Source organism: Pipistrellus hanaki, assembly GCF_964339955.1.
Source record: "Pipistrellus hanaki genome assembly, chromosome: 7".
Taxonomy (NCBI): domain Eukaryota; kingdom Metazoa; phylum Chordata; class Mammalia; order Chiroptera; family Vespertilionidae; genus Pipistrellus; species Pipistrellus hanaki.
Genome location: NC_140509.1, coordinates 70,632,890 through 70,647,506, shown reverse-complemented (window position 1 = coordinate 70,647,506; position 14,617 = coordinate 70,632,890). Strand labels below are relative to the sequence as shown.

The following is a 14,617-nucleotide window of genomic DNA, read 5'->3' as shown; positions in this document are numbered from 1 at the left end:
AGGCAGCACTTTGGATTGATTTATTTATCAGAATAGTTCTTTGATTATTCTTCAGCTACAGTGCTTAAATAATTAATAGAGAGCTGAAAAACTTAGCTTTCAAGGCACTATATAAAGAGAATTACCCTTAAACTAATGCCAATGAGGCTTTAATATATGGGATTCAATATTATTCATTTCAAATACGATGCTACTTAGTAGACAGCAAACTTTACTGAAATACATTCCAAGGAACATTAAAGCCACACACAAATTTCCAGGACTAGAATTGGTTGTGGCCAAATGCTTTTAAAAAGCTAAATCTAATATGACAAGAAAAAGGAATTGCTTCATGACTGCATCTAATAAAATGGACATTTGAGAGAAGAAAAAGAAATCACAAGAGAAATGGGAAACTCAAGATAAAAAGCAGCATATGGCCTGTGATGCTGTGTAATGGGCAAAATGCTGAAAAGTTAACAGATAAAGATTACTCAGTCATGGCTTTAAAAAAGAAAAAGAAAAAGCAGAATATTAAAATTCATCTGGTTAGGACAAGTGAAGACAATTATTTTAGTGTTTTGTTTTTTTTCTCAGCTAACCACTGTCAGAGAGCATATTAAGGAGTGAAAAAACAAGCAGAGATTAAGAAAGAGAGAGAGAGAGAGAGAGGTCTGCTCATAGAAAGAAAGGCAAATTTAAAAAATGACTTTCTGTCCTCTCTTCACCTCACACCTCTAACCTGATTTTCCTAGATACACTCTAACTCCCTGACCTCTCTGATTGAACTTTGCTTCCTCACAGACCCACGCTGGGCTGTGCACATCACTGCCTTTATGTCTTCCCTCATCATCACCCCCCCTCAGGAAAGTCTTCATATAGCTAGCTATACAGCAACCATCCTTTCAACACCAGCTAGATCCCTACCCTTTCTTATGTTACTGCTCTCATCAGTATCCTTTCTCTTGATGCTCCTGCACTCGGGCTCTGCCATACAACACAGCATGCAAACAGACTAATAGCATTTGAGGCTCTTTGGCATATTATTGGTCTCAGAACTGAAGGGGAAATCACCTGGGATAGAAACCACATCCCATGCCTACATAACCACATTCCATGTGTAGATGATCTACGTTGAGCACAGATAGTGGCTGATACAGACAGAGCAACCTAGAACTCAACACCTGTGTGAGCTTTCCCCCTGTCCTCTTTTTTTTTTTTTTTAACTGTTTAGTTTTTTATTTCATAATCATAAACTTAACGCTGCAATCCAGCTAGACTGGGAAGCGGTAAGGAAATGATGGAACCCAATAAACTGGCAAGAGCACATATAGATTATGGAACATTCCAAGCAAATAGGGGTGAAGGGGTGCTCTCCTGAGCTACAGAAGGACTGGTCTGGTGGTGAAGATAAAACACAAGTCAGACTTATTAGAGTTGCCCGCAGTCAGCAATGGCGATCTTCTTGCTGGTCTTGCCATTCCTGGACCCAAAGCGCTCCATGGCCGTCACAATACCCATGTCTTCTTTCACCTGGCGAAGACCACGTGCTTGCCATCCAACCACTCGGTCTTGGCAGTGCAGATGAAAAACTGGGAGCGTTTGTGTTGGGCCCAGCATTCGCCATGGACAGGATGCCAGGGCCTGTGTTTTCAGGATGAAGTTCTCGTCCGCAAACTTCTTCCCATAGATGGACTTGCCGCCTGTGCCATTATGGCGTGTGAAGTCACCACCCTGGCACACAAATCCCGGAATAATTCTGTGAAAGCAGGAACCTTTATAACCAAATCCTTTCTCCCCAGTTGTCAGTGCACGGAAGTTCTCTGCTGTCTTTGGAACTTTGTCTGCAAACAGCTAGAAGGAGACGCGGCCCAAGGGCTTTCCATCGACGGCGATGTCGAAGAACACGGTTGGGTTCACCATGGCTGTTCACTGGCGGCTCCGGGGTGGCGGCGTTTGCAAAGCCTCCCCCTGTCCTCTTTGTATGCCATGTAATACTAGTATGTGCAACTATTAGCTCTCTCCCAGGAACAACCTACCATTGGCATCTGGCCATCTTTTTATTTTCTTGGTGGTTCTCCTCCTTACAGTGGAATGACTAGAATGACTGGTTGCTATGATGCACACTGACCACCAGGGGGCAGTTCCTGTATTGAGCATCTGCTCCCTGGTAGTCAGTGCACATCATAGCGACCAGTCATTCCACTGTTCGGTTGATTTGCATATTATCCTTTTATTACATAGGATTAGTTGAGTACCTACTATTTTCATGATGCTATGCAAATGTTAGGAATACAGGCTAAAACAAAATTTAAAAAACAGCCCAGTCAGTATGGCTCAGTGGTTGAGCGTCAACATATGAATCAGAAGATCATGGTTTGATTCCCAGTCAGGGCACATGCCCACGTGGTGGGCTCAATTCCCAGTGTGGAGGGGTAGTGAGTGTGCAGGAAGCAGCCGATCAATGTTCTCTCTCATCAATGCTTCCATCTCTCTCTTCCTCTCCCTTCCTCTCTGAAATCAATAAAAATATGTTTAAAAAAGAAAAAAAAAAGAAAAATAGAAATGGTCCTATACTAGGGGAGTCTGCAGTCTGAGGGAAATATTAACATTGAGGAAGTCATTTCAAATTTTAAAAAATGTGTAAAAATAAATATAGGATGAGGTGGGTGGACCGAACAAAGAATCCTGACAGTAAAGACCTCTCTAGTTCATGCATTTTCTTTATTCTACAAAGATTTCCTGAGGCCACTATATGCCAGGCACTGTTTTAATCACCTGGGACGTATCAGTGCACAAAACAGGCAGGATCCCTGCTCTCATGTTGGATTCCCTCTACCAGGGAAGATAGGCATTAATAGACCCAATAAATGGATTATTTAACATTTTACAATAGGTAAAGGCTATAAGAAAAAGAAATAGTAGGGCATGATAGGCAATATTGGGAGGGAGAGGTAGAAAACAAGGTTGCCATTTATGCAGGTGCTCAGGAAGAGTGTCATTGAGAAAGTGACACATGAGCAAAGATTTGAAGGACATGATTAAATTAGCCAGCCATGTATGTGGCGAAAGAGAATTCCAGCAGTAGGATCAGTCAATGCAAAGGCTCTTTGGCAGCGTGTTCCTGGCAAGCCTAAGGGCAGCAAGGAGGCCAGTGTGCCTGAAGTGGAGGGCAAAAGGAGAGAGGAATAGGAAACATGGAAATGGGACCAGATCTTTTAGGGCCTTGTAAGCTGCTGTGAAACCTACTTTTCTCATAATGACTGGAGAGCCACCATGAGAAAGGCTCTTCCCTTATCTCCACATTGTCTCAGATACTTCATGGCTCAGTTTCACTGTGATTCCCAACTCAATTATCACAGGTATTTGCTACAGCCTAAGGAACATGTATCATTTTATTCGCACATAACAACCATGTATATCTCCCTCCCTTCCTCCACTGCTCTCCACACACAATCTAGGAAAATTGCCTATCAGGGGATAGAAGGGCTTGCCAGAACTCTGACAGGAAAATGGCATTAACACATTTATTAAAGGTGAAAAAATAAAGCCCATTCATAAATCAAAGTGAGGTAATTTTAAAATGTCACTCTGGGCAGGAGACGGGGAGCAAAGATGCATGGCCTTCCAATGGGCATGGGGCCTGATCTCCGGTCCAATGCCCATGCGTTTTTTACCCTGTCAGCGGTTAGATGGGAAAATTGGGCCAAGGGAAAATTTTTCCTTTTGAACAGGAAAATGAGAAAAAGATTAAACTGAAACATTAAGGAAACTGAACACTGGAAGGCCATAGTGGAGATAAATCCCTGATACTTAAAGTATTTAAATCATCAATGGTCAGCTGATTCAGGGAGGATTGGCTCCTCCTGGTCCAGTTTTTACAAGTGTAGTCGGTACCAGAAAAGAAACATGTATTAAAGTCTACTGGTCTTGCATTGTTTTAAATACTATTTGCAAAGACAGATCAATGATTGTTCTTAGATCATTCTTACATAGAAGGATGATCTCTAACAGGATCTGTCATTGAAAGAAGGCTCTCCCTTAGTCACGTTTAAAGAAATATTGAAAGTTTAGTGTTCATAACCAAAATTTACTTGTCATGGGTACATAGAATAAACTATGAAAAAATACTTGGAAAACTTTAAAGCACTGCATAATTATAATAATTAAATTATTCATCTCCAATTCTCCTTTTCCTATCTTCTTGGTAGGGTAGAAAAATGAGCCATGTACTCCATTTCTTTAACACATTGGACAGTGATTGGCACAGAGCAGTCATTTAAAAAACACTTATGGAGTAAACTAAGTAATAAAAGAGTAAGAAAAATAGAAAGAGAAACTAAGTTTGCCTACCAAAGTAACACCAAGAAAGCAATGATTACCCTGGTTCTCCTATCCTCATCGTTATTGTGCTGAGGGTGAATTAGGTGATCTTAAAAGTTTTTGTGTTTTTTTTTTTCGAAGTGTTATGACCCTAGACATAGCTCCCATGTTAACACTGCACTCATTATTTACATTTCTATTTGTAATTGTGACAGCTCCTTTCTTTCTTTCAACATGCTTTCAGAAAATACTAAATGCCTGCTCACAGGTGATTTTTCACTGGGAATGTTTAAGGTGGGCTGTTTCCTCAGAGCATCTAGACAGTTGCAGTTCTCTCATCAAGGAGTTGAATTTACACATTATTGTGAGTCTCCTCAAGAGAATTAACCTTGTCCAACAGATATGGATGCATGGAAACTTCAACCAATATACTTACTGATTCAAAAGACTTATCCTTTCCCATTTTAATATCTATTATGTTTCAAATTTGTTCCATTTGACTATTATTTCTTTAGGATGGATAATGTACTAGGCATTGTGCAAGGCATTGTACCCTTGGTCCAGTCTGTATTTGGTTTGCATCATATTTGAATATTATAATTAACTTCATGTGAATAAACATCCAGGCAGTCAGAGAAACTAAGCTTGAAAATGCTTTTTGTCACTTTCAGTAACACAACTTGATAGGGAGAAAATTTTAATTATGCTGTTGTTTACTTTCCACTCCTATTGATAAACCATGATAATTATTCATCATTCTTTCTTTTTCTACTTATGACACCTGATGCTATATTTATAAAAACAGTTATAAATATCTGTCATCAAGACATTCCAAACTTTTTCCTCTTAGCTGTGAAATGTTTATGGCTTTAAAGAAGGTATTATTGAGCTCATCAAATATATGCAGCTAAGATGGTTTTTACCTCAAAAGAAACACAAATTTTTCTAAAGCAAATGCATATGGGAATATAATAACTTTAAAGGTGAGGGAGAGAAAGAGTGAAAAAAAAGGGGGGGGGAAGAATATTCTGTATAATAAAAGGCTAATATACAAATAGACCAAATGGCAGAACAACCGGTTACTATGATGTGCACTGACCACCAGGGGGTGTGTGTGGAACATGGTAGGCATTGGCCATGGTGAGATGGTGGAGCTGGTGAGCAGGGATGCCAGACCAAGTTGGCATGCTGGTCCTGTCATTGGGACAAGCCTCTGGTGGTTACTGAAAATTAATTGCTCCTGTGGGCCACAGTCCCACCTGACACTCACATCCACTGCCAGTGCCAGTCCTACTCACACCCACAGCTGGTGCCGAAGCTGCCACTCATACCTGTTGTCAGTACCCAGCACCAATCCCAATCACCCAGCACCATCAGCAGGTGTGAGTGGCGGCTGACAGCCCTAATCATCCCTGAGGGCTTCTCCACCTTCCCCTGCTCCTGTGGGGCGCGATCAGGGCAGGAGGCAGCCACTCGCACCTGCTGATGGTGCTGGCCCCGCTACCACCCGCTGCTGGCACCAGCCCCAATCGCTCCACACCATCAGCTGGTGTGAATGGGGCCAGTGCTGTCAGTGCATGGGAGCGGCAGTGGTGGGAGCAAGGCTGCTGGCAGACAAAGGACCAGGGGTCACAGTGGGAGGGGCTGGGCAGTGGCACAGAGGAGGGGTCGAGACCCAACCCTGTGCCTACCGTAGCCTCATAGTCCACAGTTCCTTTTAAGGTGCATGAATTCATGCACTGGCCCCTAGTAGTCTTATATAGGAGTTAAGATCATCAAGATGCAAGCTTTTTTTTTTTTTCCTCTTGGATTCTAATATACCAACTTTTCTAATTCACTTTACTCACATTACTGGTTGTCCTGAATTGCCAAATTCAATAGGAGAAACAATTAGACAGCACTAAAGTAATTAGCAATAGCCTTACAGGTACTTTTCCTCACTTTCTTTTTTGAGGGGAAGCCTTTTCTGAAGTCAGGGAATTTAATATGGCAGCAGATAGCATATGAAAGAGTACAGAGATTTAATTGCTATTCGTGAATCTATTCCTAATAGCTTGTCTCTAACTTTCATTGATCCCTGTTTTCACATTTATAACTGAACTTCTGAGATAGCCTTGAACTAGCCGCTTCAGCTCCAATCTTTTCTCTGCTCACAGTCACCTTCCATGAGCCTGCCACCTTTATCTTTCCATAACACATACCTACTCAGGCTGCCATCACGATTAGAACATCTGCTGCTTCCTCAAACAGATAGGACAAAATCCAGTTCCAAGCCCTGAGTGATCCAACACAACCAATCTCTCCACCCTTACCCCACCCCACCCCATTCTGTGTACTCACTGGGCCCTGAACACACAACACTTCGGCTTTCATAGGGGCCGTTTCACCACCTGGACCCCCCTCCCTTCTCCTTTCCCACATCTCCATTGTAACATCACAGCCACCTCGAGGTCCTTGCAAACTCAAAGTCCTTCCAAACCCCGGATTTCCTTGGAAAAGCCTTCTCCAAACTTCCAGACCAGTGCAGCCCCTTGTTTTAAAATGCAGGTTTTATTATTACTCCAGCAAAGCCAATGAATCGGGAGAGGGCTGCATTCAAAAGATAGGCTGTTAATCAGAGTTCCCAAGAGGAGACAGGTGGTGTGACACAGGCCAGCACCGGGGTCAGTCGGGAAGCAGAGGGAGTGAGGGGACTATGTGGGAAAGAGCCTTTATCGTGGTTTCCGCTGGCAAAGCAAGACAAGGCAAGGAAGCCGATTTAGGATTGCTCGGTCTGAATAATCTCCGCAGGCTCTTGAGGGAGGGGGGGGTAGTGGGGGGGAAGGGGGGGCTGTCTCTTATTGTCTGGTACCTGGCACTGGGCTGAGCAGGGTGGAGGAATGCTGGTCCTGAGGGTGAACAGCCAGTAGGAGTGGTGGTGGGCTGTGTGGACTCAGGGTTGATCAGTCTGCATGTGAAAGTGTGCTCCCTGGTGGGCGAGTGGCTTACTGTCTCCAGGAACCGGCTAGCTCTGGGAACAGTCTTTCCATGTCAAAGCCTCAGGCTTACAGAAAAAAAGAAAAGAAAAGGGGGGGGGGGGTGGTGGGAGGGAGCATGATTGGTATATTCCTCCCTACTGTAATTTGTGCAAAACCTTTCTAATATTTTGTATTGAAATTGCTTGTGTGCTCCTCAAGAGCAGAGACCTCACCTTTGGAGCCTTGAAGCACCAGATCTAAGTGTGTGTGTGTGTGTGTGTGTGTGTGTGTGTGTGTGTGTGTGTGTGTATGAGAGAGAGAGAGAGAGAGAGAGAGAGAGAGAGAGAGAGAGAGAGAGAGAGAGAGAGAGAGAGAAGGCAGATTGTCCTCAACTTAGAACTAGAGGTGAATATTTTAAATAATCTCCTAATATTCCTAGGGTTTTCACAATCTCAAAGTTTACAGAGATGACTTTGCCCTGGGACTCTGCATGTAAGGTCTACACGGTCGGCTGCTGGGGGTCCAGAGCAGGCCCTGCAGCACCTGCCAAGTTCCAAGGTCCCGATGAGCACTCCTTGGTTTGTGGGCTCCTAGAGGCCAGGCCCTCCATCGCCTGTGAGAATGAGCAGCACCTTAATCTACTTCCCCAATGAAAACAATCACAACATCAGAGTCTTTCCTCACATTGTTCACTCAGTCCCCCAGATGATACGTTTGCCCACTGTCAGTTTTAATAAGAATAATAAGCCAGGAGAGAGGATGAGGCAGAGGCTCCTGTGAAGGTATTTCCCCTTTAAAAAAAACAAAAGAAAAAAATATACAAAAATAGTTGAAGAACAGATCTATCTTAAAGCCCTTGATTGTAGCCCATTAAAAAGAACCCAGGGAGCAGTGTGCGCCTCTGATGAGGCCCTGATTGGCAGAGGGCACCGGGCAGTAACTGAGGTCTAAGGGCTGGGAAACAGCAGGTCACCAATACGTGCCGCTACCCAAAAGTAACGAAGGAAGGGGCAAAGCAGATTAAGAACATCACCAGGGGGGAAATAAGACAAAACAGGGACCCGTAGGTGGAAAAATAAAAGGACACGTGCGCTAATGAATGAGGCTTTCATTTAATACCAACATTCATTCTCGGCGATTTCCAACTAAAAAACACACACAGTCAAGCCTAAACGAAATCCATTACTTCCAGCAAACCTGCAAACTCTGTAACAGAAACATTTAACCCTCCTTTCTGCCAATTACAACATCCTCCTCCTCTTCAAATTAAATAGAACCATTTAAAGATTGTTTGCAATGAGACAATGTTTGTGAGAGCATCTAACACGCCAAAGAGCTAAGGAGATAGTCAATAAATGTTAGTCTTTCATTTCCTTCCTTGCGTGCTGTTTGAGAAGTGGCTCCAAAGTAATCAAGTATATGGTCGCTGTTTAAGCAATACACTTATCCTCCCAAAATTAGACTGCCAGGTCGGTGAGAAGTTTTAGATTTCAGAGTAATTAGTTCGCAGAGGGACTCGAGGTGTTGGCCTGTCTTCCTCACACTCCGCCCTTGCTGGCCTTGCCCTGGACTCGCTCTCGCTGACAGCTGGAGGCCTCTGCCTCTCTCTGTGGCCAGAAGCGAAGTGTGTGCATGTCTATCCACTTGGCAGATGTGGTGTTTCCTTTGTGCCTTTGCCAATCTCAGGGAAGACATCTGCCAAAGATGTCCTGGCTCCTATCTCACAGGTCCTCTCACCCGGCCTTAATATGTAGGTTATGGGAGGGAAACATCGTTTTCTACCTTTTATCTCCTTTTAGTTTTTTTTTTTTTTAATTCCGTTTATAATAACATCAAAAACATGAAATACTTAGAAATAAATTAAACAACATATGTGCAGACCTGCAAAAGATTACTAAGAGAACATTAAAAATGCCTAAATGACTGGAAATATAGACCATATTTACAAATTGGAAGATTCAATGTTATTAAAATTGTTATCACCTTCAAATTGATCTATGGATTCAACACAATCCAAATCAAATTCCCAGCAGGCTGTTTTAAATGTAATCTGATTCTAGAATTATTTGGGGAAAAAGGACTTAGAAGAGCCAAACAAATCAAAGTTGGATGACTTGCACTTCCTGATTTCAAGACTTACTGTAAAGCTACATACCCACTAGCGTGGATAACATTTCTAAAAGATGATAATACCAAGTATTGGTGAGAATGGGGAACAACTGGGATGCTCCTTATACATCGCTAGTGAGATTGTCAAATGGAATAATCATTTTGGAAGGTTGTTTGATAGTTTCCTATAAAGTTCAACATACATTAACCGCAAGCCTCAACAATTGCATACCTAAGTATTTACTCAAGAGAAATGAAAATGTGTCCATGCAAAGACTTACACACACTTATTCATAATAGATAAAATGTGGAAATCAAATGTTTTTCCACAGGAGAATAGAAAACAAACTATGGCATAGCTATAGTGATTCAAGTGGGTAGGATGTGAAATACTACTCACCGATAGAGAGGAATTAAATTATTGAAAAATGCAACAGCATGGATGAATTATGCTAAGAAAAAAAGTCAGACACACATACAAACTGAAGGATTTCATTTCTATGAAACTAGAAAAGGTCAATTTAATCTACCTTGACGGAAAGAATATCAGAGGTTGCCTGGTGATGGGGGTGGGAGGGATGATTAGAAAGCGACACACGAACAATTTTTTTTTTGGGGGGGGCACTGGTGGTATCCTTGAAAAAAATGAAATTTTATATCAGTCTTATTTATTGTTCTTTGCCCATAATGAGGTAATGTGTCTGATTACTCTGAAAATATCATGGTAAGAAAAAAATTATACTTGGAAGCAATTATTGAGGCCAGATGGTTTCAGGAGTTAAGACAGTATAAATAATCTTGCTTTATATGTCTATAAAGAGCCTTATCTCTGTGTACTTTGTATTATTATGTTGTCTATAAAAATACGACTTTATAGCAGTAGCTATACTTCACAATTCTCTTAGTACATAGTATAACTGTTAAAGCTGACATACAGGCTACGACCCTCCCAATTCTGAAATCAGGAGGTTTTTCTTTCATTTATTTTTTTATTTTATTTTTCTACCATTTAATTTTTTTTTCTTTAAAAAAATAAATTCTTTATTATTTAAAATATTACATGAGTCTCCTTTTTCCCCCATTGACCTCTCCCGGCTGCTACCACTCCCCAGCACATGCCCTCACCACCACCCTCTGTCTGTGTCCATTGGTTATGCTCATATGCATGCATACAAGTCCTTTGATTGATCTCTTACCCCTCACCCCCCGCCTTCCTTCATAGGTTGGACAGTCTGTTTGATGCTTCTATGACTCTGGTTCTATTTTTGTTCATCATTTTAAGCTGTTCATTATATTCCACAAAGGAGTGAGATCATGTGATCTTTATCTTTCTCTGACTGGCTTATTTCGCCTAGCATAAAGCTCTCTGAGTCCATCCGTGCTGTTGCTTTTTGCTCACCGTCTCCAACACAAACACTGTGTGCCTGTTCAGGAATCTACCATCTGGAAGGATATCTGTCCTGTTCCCCCAGAGGAGGGCTGTGAGCTCCAGCAGCTAGACAGATGCCCATGAAGAGAATGTCCCATCTCTGCTTTTTTGGGGGGCCAGTGGGCAAGATAAAATAGGACTGCCAGATGGCTACAACTCATTACCGCCTGCCAGCATTCAGGGTGAAATGAGAGTAAATTAATCAGCCTTCACGAGGAATGAATGGCAAGGGGCGATGTGTATTGATGCTATTTTAATGCCAGTCAAATTAAACCTGTGGAACTGACAACAGGCATTAATCTCCCTGTTGCCTCCAGGAGCCGTGCAAATGATTTCCTATTCTTCCTAAAAACAGCTTGCATTTTCCTGTTACTACCTTGGCAAAAGGTTCTAGTAATGTCCTGTAACCCCTCGTGATTAATACAGACCTGTGCGTTATACTGACCGTGTTAATGAAAGAACGTGGGCCTGGTGCAAAGCCAGAGTCAGACGTGTCTGCAAACACTCAGTTATCTGCAAACACTCAGGCCTATATGAGCACAATGGATTTACAGTTTGGATATTGTGAAAATCACAAGGATTTTTTTTTTTCTTTCTAACGGGAAATAGAAATAAAATTGTGATATTTTAAAAGAGAATTCTGCAATATATTTCAAAGGTCAGCTATAAGTCTGTAATAGGGTATTACATTAGATTATCTCCTCTGTGACATATATTTAGGAAGAATACTCAATTGCAGGAAAAGGTTGATACCCAATGTAAACACAATAAAATCAATTGCTGATGTTTAGGTGAAGTTTCTCACAGAAAGGTCATCCTTGCCACTGCAGAGTCTGTGGCTTCACTCATCGCCTTGGCATCATGCACCACCACCTCCCCATCTCCCCCCGCCCCCCCCACACACACACATTCACCTTAAATATTGAACGTGGCCATCTGTGGTGATTACCCCTCTGGAGGGCCCACTAAATTAAAAATGCCGTTCAGGGCCTCCAAACAGCCAGAGATACCAATAAGAAAGGGGTCAGTACCCTCTAGAGATCATGGCAAGAAGCAGAAACTGGAGAACTTAGAAGTCACAGAATGGCCTGCACACCTCTCTGGGACTTCTCTCAGGCTTTACTCTTCCTTAAGTTTCTGTTCTTACCCAGCAGCAGATCCAGGCTTTGTAGGTCTGAAAGGTATACATTTGCAGGGAGAGGGAGGCTATTTCAGAGAAAAGAATTCAAAATTGCAAACAAAATTCTGTATGAAAATGGATATTTGCATAGACTGAGAAAAGATAGCAGATTTAAAAGATAGCAAACTAATTTTTTTACATTCCAGAACTTCTGTGAACTGTGAGAAAATATGTGTCTGTTGTTTAAGCTCACAGCCTGTGGTATTTTGTTATGGCCGCCCTCATAGGCCAATATACCTTTCCTGACCAACCCCCTAACATTAGCATTTTCTATTATTTTCTGTAGAGTGATAACCAGAACTTAATCATATATATATATATATATATATATATATATATATATATATATATATATATATATGATGTTGAGAGGCAATAGGCTACAATGAATAAGTATTTGGGCTCTGTGTTCAAACCCTGGCTCTTCCCAGTGTGATTCTTGATGAGTTATGAAAGTTCCATGAATTTTTCCATTTACAAAATGGTGCTGATAGAAATGGTACTTACTTTAAAGGCATTGATACAAGACTGGAATAAGATGGAGATATGAAGTTCTCATGCTACTACCTGGAACAACACATGCACTCAATAACTGTTACCTACTATTGCATATTATCTGTCTATCCCACTGATATGTAAGTTTCACAAAGACAGGGACGTTTCCTTATGCACAGATATGTTCATAGCCCACTAATCAGTGCACCCAGGGCATGTGGTAAGCCTCAATACATATTTCTTATCTGCAGACATGAATAAAAGAAAGCTTGTGGGCATTTTCCCAAAGTTTACAAAGAATTTAAATTCTTTATTGTCACTTCTGTGATCATATTTTTTATTGAATGAGTACCGTATAGCCCACCATCGACACATGATTTTAGAGTTTCCATTTTTGTGTTGATTGTAAAACTGGGCCAAGTGTTACTACTTCAATTGACATGCACTAGTGAGCCAAGTTCAGAGAAACAATGAACAAGAGGCAGAAGAATATGGGCTTTCCTACTCAAAAGGCTCACAGCACTACATTTACATTGTGAGGGAAGCTTAGTTTCAGCAAAACTAGTTTCAGCAAAACTAGAATGAAGTCAAAGCACTTTATTTGAAATCCATTAGTTTTGTTTGTCTTTCACTTTTCTATTGGTTTTGTAGCTGAGCACAATCTGAAATTACAGATATCAGTCAATGGCACTTTGACATTTCTCACTAGAGAAATGGACTTGAGACTTTTCATTGTTCTGCGTCATGTCATTGGAATGAGTCATTCTTTATGGCTCAGTCAGATGAATGCAGAATCCAGATCAGAGGCCTAGTGGGTTTGGCATTATCATCAATGGGTCACAATTATCTAAGGAAGGCTTTTACCCAGCCATCACAAGAGTACATAATAGGTGGTGTAAAAGTAATACCTTAAGAATTTTACTCCCAAATATTAATATCTGCAATTACTTGTGCCTTAAATCGTTATGTAATCAACAATGGGAGCATTCACTATTAAGGAAATCAACCAGGGGAGTTTAATCCCCAATGTAATACGTCCCACTATTTTCACAGATGTATATTTTTCAATGATATTATTGGTTATTCCCACCACATGGCAAAGAACCAGGCAAAGAATTTGCTGCCATTACAGTAGCAAATCACGCACTCTCTATGGAACTCCACCCTGAATTTCAGTAACCTTAATAGACAGGTTACCAGTGTTCAAACACCCATCTTTCCAGAGCTGCTAAGCTCACAAAGCATAACCCCAAGCACCAGTTTGGATTGGGATAAGAGCCTTTACAGATAAAAGTTCTCAAGCTCTGAAGGATGTTTTAATAGTCTGATATTTAATCTTCTAAAAATTCCCAGGAATGCAGTATTTTTTCATAAGTTAAGAAAATCTTTAATACTAGCAACAAGCAAAACCCTTTGAAATCGCATAAGAATATGAAAATATTTAGGGTAAAGCTGACAAAAAAAAATGTTCAAGCCCAATCTAAATAAGACAATAAACACAAAGTGTATTTATATAGTAAGTGCTCAAAATATTGTTGTGAAAAGGTAATGAAGACCCAAGTACAATGAAAGCATATGTCATGTTCATGGGTCAGAAGACTCAAATATTGTTAAATATCAATTATCTCCTCATATCAATTCTCTCATCTTTCTAGTCAATGCAATATTAATCAAAGTCCCAGCAGGCCTTTTTATAAAAATTGGTAAGCTAATTCAAAAGCTCATATGAAAATGAAAATGATCTATACTAGCTAACACAACTTTGAAATAAAAACAAAGTTGGGAACTAACAATGCCCAATTTAAAGACTTATTTTAAAGCTATAGTAATCAAGATAGAATGGTACTGGTGCAAAGATTAACAATTGGATCAATAGAGCAGAACAGTGAGTGCAGAAATACACCCACACATAATTGAACTTCTGATTTTTGACAAGGTACAAAGGCAACTCAGGAGCAAAGATAGTCTTTTGAACACATAGTGCTGGAACAATCAAATATCCATCAGCAAAAATAAACACATAAAGTTCTCTAACTCATATCTATCACCATGTACAAAATAATTAATTCACAATAGCTTATAGACCTAATTATAAAAGCTATAACTATGAAACTTCTGGAGGAAAACACAAGAGAAAGTCTTTAT

The 14,617-nt window shown here is 40.8% G+C and overlaps 1 pseudogene across 1 annotated transcript; it reads right to left on the bottom strand.

Annotated features, from left to right (window-relative positions):
• Nucleotides 1-1,188: 1,188 nt before the first annotated feature.
• LOC311625462 (peptidyl-prolyl cis-trans isomerase A-like) lies at nt 1,189-1,935 on the bottom strand (annotated as a pseudogene). Its single transcript has one exon. The product of its transcript is annotated as a peptidyl-prolyl cis-trans isomerase A-like (transcript).
• Between the last annotated feature and the right edge of the window lie 12,682 nt (nt 1,936-14,617).